Raw genomic sequence first — 6,000 nt, forward strand, 5'->3', positions numbered from 1 at the left:
CATATGCTTTTTGCTTCTCGGTGTATGGCGCTGGCGCTGGGGGTTTTTCCTTATGAAAATGTTCATGCATTTGTTTCTTTACAACGGTCTCATTTTCCTCGATACTAAGATCGTAAGGACGGGAGGAGGGACCTTTGGTACTCTTGGGAGGGGCGACAGTTTGCGGATAGGACTCTTGACACGCTTCCGCTTGGGTGCATGCCGAGTCTTAGTGGGCGCAGGCGGCGGCGCAGGAGATGGAGATGGACTAGGGATGTGGTGGTTATACTCATGGGGTGATGGTGGCGACATGTGACCACTCGGAGGAGGTGATGGTGACCTGCTATCATTTGGAGGAGGTGATGGTGACCTGCGCCGACTAGTAGGGGGTACCCAGCCTGGAAGCTTGATATTTTTCTTAGCCCAAAGAATGATGTCACCCAGTACGTCTCCGAGTGTATCCCGACCTTCACCTCCAGGGATTTCAAGCTGCAATGACTCAAACAACGGTACAATTGAATCCACCCCGACAAGAGCATAGCCAGCTGGAATCTTGATACGTCTCCAACGTATCTATAATTTCTGATGTTCCATGCTAGTTTTATGACAATACCTATATGTTTTGTTCACACTTTATATCGTTTTGATGCATTTTCCGGCACTAACCTATTGACAAGATGCCGAAGAGCCAGTTGCTGTTTTCTGCTATTTTTGGTTTCAGAAATCCTAGAAAGGAAATATTCTCGGAATTGGATGAAATCAACGCCCAGCATCTTATTTTTCCCGGAAGGTTCCAGAGCACCGAAGAAGGGCCAGAGAGGAGCCAGGGGTCCCCACACGCCAGGGCGGCGCGGCCAAGGAGTGGGGCGCGCCCCCCTATGGTGTGGCCCCACCAGGGCCCCTCCGAGGCTGCCCTTCCGCCTACTTAAGGACTCCGTCGCGAAAACCCTAAACCAATAAGCCACGGGACGAGAAAAGTTACGCAGCCGCCGCCATCACGAAGCCAAGATTCGGGGGACAGAAGTCTCTGTTCCGGCACGCCGCCGGGACGGGGAAGTGCCCCCGGAAGGCATCTCCATCGACACCACCGCCATCTTCATCGACGCTGCTGACTCCTATGATGAGAGGGAGTAGTTCTCCCTCGAGGCTAAGGGCTGTACCGGTAGCTATGTGGTCAATCTCTCTCTCCCATGTACTTCAATACAATGATCTCATGATTTGCCTAGCATGATTGAGATCCATATGATGAGCTTTGTAATCTAGATGTCGTTATGCTATTCAAGTGGGTTTTACTTATGTGATCTCCGGAGACTCCTTGTCCCACGTGTGTAAAGGAGACAGTGTGTGCACCGTGTGGGTCTCTTAGGCTATATTTCACAGAATACTTATTCACTGAGTTATGATTTGAGTTGGATGTCTCTATGAAATTGTGGTGTGTTAGTACCTCCTATGAATGCTCACAGTGACAGCGTGGGGTGTTTATTAGTACTTGGGAATACATCTTTAAGGTTTGCTTTTGCAGCCCTACACAGTGAATTAGTGTTCGTTATCCCGCCAGAGAGTAGTTCAGAATAGCATAGTGAAGTGCTTATGTTTATATTCCTTTATGATTGCAATGTTGTGAGTGTCCACTAGTGAAAGTATGATCCCTAGGCCTTGTTTCTAAGCATTGAAACACCGTTTCCAACAAGTTCTGCTACATGTTTACTTGCTGCCATATTTATTTCAGATTGTTATTACCACTCATATTCATCCATATCACTTGCATTTTACTATCTCTTCGCCGAACTAGTGCACCTATACATCTGACAAGTGTATTAGGTGTGTTGGGGACACAAGAGACTTCTTGTATCTTAATTGCAGGGTTGCTTGAGAGGGATATCTTTAACCTCTACCTCCCTGAGTTCGATAAACCTTGGGTGATTCACTTAAGGGAAACTTGCTGCTGTTCTACAAACCTCTGCTCTTGGAGGCCCAACACTGTCTACATGAATAGAAGCGTGCGTAGACATCAAGCTATTTTCTGGCGCCGTTGCTCAGGGCATAGCAACCCTAAGTGGAGGGCTAGACATGGCCAAGCCATGGCCATGCCGACCATGCTCACCATGTCCACCCCCCCCCCTCTCTCCTCTCAACCCTAGCACCCACCACCTTGCCCTACAGCCCCCATTTGGTCCCCTGAGCATGCCCATGCCCGCCAATGGTCGAGCGGTGGACGGCAGAGCCCAGGCCAGCAAGCGCCCACGACGCTCTGGCGCGACAGGAGCGGCATGGCCACGCCCTCGCGTGTTTGCCGGCGCGCGCCACGGCCACCCGTCGCCCCGCCGTTCTGCGCCACGCCTGGACCCCCTCTCTCTTCCTTGAGCATCACCGTGCCACCGCGACGCCACCAGACATGAGCTCGACACCGACCCGTGCCCGCCGTTGCCGGAGACGGCGACCAAACCCTGCCTCGGGCGCACCGGACCTCGCAACATCCCGACCGAATTAGGCACCACCTAAGCTAGCTAGCGCCGCCTAGAGGATCGCCTGGACACGCTGAACAGGACGCCACCCTCGCCTAGCTCAATAGCTCGCCGGAGAGCCCGCGCCATGGTCGACCTTGCCGCCGCGCCTCGGTACCCTCCCTCGCCTATAAAAGGAGACCCCCTGCCGTCGATTTCTTCACACCACCGCACTCACCTCACCTCCCTCGATCTCCTCCGCCACTCGCCCATCGACATTAGCCGCCGTAGCTCGCCAATCGCAACGCCATTGCAGTGCTCCGCCGCAGAAGCTCGCCGTCGATTTCGGCCACCGTTGGAGACGCCGCCGGTACCAGGGAGTCCGCCGTCGTCTACACCTTCCTCGAGCCCACTGCCAACCATCGCTGGAGCCACGGTGAGCTCTCCCACCCCCTGGTCTCGCCGCCAGTAGCTCCGCCTCTCGTCGCCGTCGATGATGAACCCGCACCGTTGGATCTCCCTCTAATCCTACGGCCCTCTCTCTCCCTTACCGCTTCGGGTTTTAAAACCCACTGACGGGTGGAGCCCACCTGTCAGGCGGCCTGCCGCGCGAGATGCGCTGCTGGGCCGGCCTGCTTTTCTTTTTTCCCTTGGCCCGTTAACTTTTCCCGCCGGCCCTTTTATTCAAAATCCGTTTAAATCAATTCCATCCAAATTCAATACTGGCTCCAACTTTGAAAATTCATAGAATCTGTTTGGCCCAACCAAATTTGGTAAATTTTATATATTTGGAAAGCTAGAGAAAATATCTACCAAACCCCACTGGCCTCAACCCAAAATTCTTTATATAATTAAAATGACAAAAATAACAAGACAGGGACTTTTGCACCTTCAAATAAATCTTAAAAATTAACCAAAAATGATATTTAGTTAATTCCAACGCTCATAGCTCACTTTTCACTTACACTAATTGTTTATGCAAAAATATGGTGTGGTCACTTTGCATGATCATGCCCTGGTTGAAATAAAGGACTAGATGGCTAGTTTAGTTAGGGGTTATTGTCCAAAAATATTATGTAAACCATATGAAGTGTTTCACTTCATTTAAATCTTGTCCCGAATACTTTCATATGAAGTTGGACCACTGGTCAAATACTCTCACATGAAATACTTGGTGATATTAAATCATTTATAGAATAATTAAATAGTATGAGGTGGTCTACCTCATTTAAATCATTTTCTCAAATAATGATGATGAATGGTTGACTTAGGTCAACAAGATTTCATGTATGAATGTTTGAGAAGTTAAATCTTAAGAAGATATAATGAGAGGAAATTATTTCCTCCAACACAAAAGGGAAACTATCATTTACATATGTAATGAGAGGAAATTATTTTTCCTAAGTAAAGAAAACCAAGGAACCAAATTGTTTTAGTTGTGTGACTAGAATAGTTTGTGTGAATGCATGTGATGCTTAGAAGAGTTCTTGAACCTTGTTGAGTGATTATACCTCGTATTCGAATTTAGACGCTAGCACCGGAGAATACCAGGAAGAGGAAGGATTCTACCAGGAGGAGGAGGAGGAGAACTTTGACCACTACCAAGGCAAGCTAATATTCTTGCAAGTGCAAGGCTCTTTTGAGCAAGGCACCCCTCCACTGTACCTTATGATTATTCCCATCCCAAGTTTTTACATTGCAAGTTTTTACTTGGTCATTTTAAAGCTTACTTTTATAGTTAACTTTGGTCTAAGTATAGAGTAGAACAAGAGTATCAAACTTAGCCTAAGAAGCTTATGAGTTGAGTAGCACTCATTAAGACTAGTTGCTAGTGCTAACAAAGAAATGTGGCTACTCTAGATGGGAACATGTGGCTTGTTTTTAAATTTGAAACCTTGGAATGATGAGTCATTCCATTGAATGATTTTTGAAGGTGAATATGACCAAGAGAAGATGGTGATTTTTGATAAAACTGATATTGGTTTGGATGCGATACCTTTCCAATTTTTGGAGTACCCCCACAATACCTGATTATGGGTAGGGCTTAACTGGAAGTTTACACATCTTAGTATGGGTTCCCTCTGAACACACATCATAGGGGTTATGCCACGGCTGCCTCCGTTGTTGAGAAATGATGTGAATTAAGGTGAATTATATGGCCAAGCCCTGTGCAGTTCCCAGGTTGACAGTTGGTCTTCACTGGGAGGCCAAGCTCATGGGGAGAGGTGCTCATACTAGGGTATGTGAGTGAAAAGTTAGGGCTGATGATCCGCGTACTGAGTTACGATGATTCAGGGTTATCCCTGACGGATGTAATCAAATGTTGTGGCACAAGTGTGCAACCTCTGCAGAGTGTAAACCTATTCGAATAGCCGTGTCCACGGTTACGGACGGTTGGAAAGGCCATACAGTTTCCGATGTCAGATTCTTGAAAATATTAGTAAAGTGAATGATGAATGGTGACTTGTTTTTGAACCACAACTTGACTTGTGGGAAGGACAATAATGTTCCTACTTGAGTTAGTTAGCACATGAATAAGTCTTTATCAAATACTTGTGAACTAAACTTGGCTTTATGCAAAAGAAACTAGAGCTCAGTATCCCTTTACTGGAATTGATAGTACTTATATTAGTATTAGTTTGCGAGTACTTTAAAGTACTCACGGCTGTGTCCCTGGCTATTCAAATGGCCAGACTATGAAGATGGACAGAACTACCGAGAAGATGACCAGCAGGATGCCTACGACAACTAGGAGTCTTCCGACGTCAAGCGTTGGCCTGTGGACTAGAGAGTCCATTTGTATTTACGCTTCCGCTATGAACTTGTGTTTGTTCGTTGATCAATAGATCAACTATTTGTGTAATATGGATCATGTGATCTGAAGTTGTAAGACAAGATGGTTTGTAATGAATGATGACTATGATATTCGACTATTATGCCTCGCAACAACAATATTCCTAGGATTGCGATGAATGACATAATAGGCATCTGGACTAAAAAATCCGGGTGTTGACAAGTTGGTATCAGAGCCATTGTTTGACCTTAGAGGACCCTAGTTAGCATGGACGCTCAAGAAAACTTAACTTGGAAATCAAATGAAATGATATTTACGAAAATCTATTCACCCTCTTGTCCTTGAGATCTTTTCACAAAATTGAGAAACCATGTCTTTCTTATTTAAGCTACTTAAAATTTTGCCACACTCGTTCACTCTCTAGCTTACTTATCCATTTCGCTTTCAGATGGAGCCGAATGAACCTGTCAACACCAAGTTTTACCAGCTTGGGAATGGAGGAGACCTGGTGTTCGAGAGGGATCTGAATGCCCTGTCAGACTTTTTGGAGCGCCCTCACCCCGAGTTCCACGAGATCGAGGTGAACGACCAGCCCGGAGGAGAGTTGCAGTGGATTATCACCGCTGACTTGAGGGGCAAGATGGAGCCTCCCACCTCGGAGAGGATCCTCTTCTCCTTCCGCGAGAGCAACTGGCTCGACGGACTCGCACGTGCCCTTCAGGAGGCGCTTGCGCGCCTATGTGGACAGAATGTGGTGCGCATACTCGCGTCTCGCTTCGCGCA

This window comes from Lolium perenne, chromosome 5, assembly GCF_019359855.2.
Source record: "Lolium perenne isolate Kyuss_39 chromosome 5, Kyuss_2.0, whole genome shotgun sequence".
Lineage (NCBI taxonomy): Eukaryota > Viridiplantae > Streptophyta > Magnoliopsida > Poales > Poaceae > Lolium > Lolium perenne.